At 50.0% G+C, this 684-nt stretch overlaps 1 protein-coding gene across 1 annotated transcript in view; it reads left to right on the top strand.

Annotated features, from left to right (window-relative positions):
• Nucleotides 1-684, top strand: part of HOXB7 (homeobox B7) — a 4,586-nt gene that overhangs the window by 688 nt on the left and 3,214 nt on the right. The gene's annotated exons all lie outside the window — the stretch shown is intronic.

Raw genomic sequence — 684 nt, 5'->3', positions numbered from 1 at the left:
CCGCCATAAAGCCATCCTTTTAGCTTTAAATATTTATTGGTGTTGCTGGGGCTGTGTATGTGCCATGCAAAAGGCAGTTTGTCTTAGAAGGGACAGACAGAGCTGCAGAAATAATGGCCAGCCCCTTCTTCTCCTATATTTACAGGATTAGCTTTAAATATTTATTGGTGTTGCTGGGGCTGTGTATGTGCCATGCAAAAGGCAGTTTGTCTTAGAAGGGACAGACAGAGCTGCAGAAATAATGGCCAGCCCCTTCTTCTCCTATATTTACAGGATGGAGATTGTGCTACCCCCGTGTAGATATAGGTATAGATTCTGAAAGAAACTATTTATGGGAGGTGCTTGCAAGCTTGGTTTGTTTTCTGTTAGATTGCAAAACCTTCATTTGCCAGCCCCTCACCACAATGTCCCAGGCACTGCCATTAAGCGTAGCGTGTTGCCATCATAAACAGCAACACATCATTCCCGGTGCAATTAAAAGCCCCGCTCTCTAAACGGTGACACTCCGGCCGGAATCCGGATGGATGGATGGATGGATGGATGGATATGGGGAGGGGAACACGTTTATCTGTGTCACCTCCCGAAAAGCATCACCGCGGAGGGGTGCGGTGTGCCCCCCGCGTTTGGTCCCTCTTTGGGGACCACGGGGTGCTCAGCGTGGCCCTGCCAGCCCCCCCACCCCCA

The sequence above is a fragment of the Aptenodytes forsteri genome, unplaced genomic scaffold, assembly GCF_000699145.1.
Source record: "Aptenodytes forsteri isolate BGI_AS27 unplaced genomic scaffold, ASM69914v1 Scaffold25, whole genome shotgun sequence".
Taxonomy (NCBI): domain Eukaryota; kingdom Metazoa; phylum Chordata; class Aves; order Sphenisciformes; family Spheniscidae; genus Aptenodytes; species Aptenodytes forsteri.
Note: the sequence above shows the minus strand (reverse complement) of the source record. Positions and strands in the feature narration are given on the sequence as shown.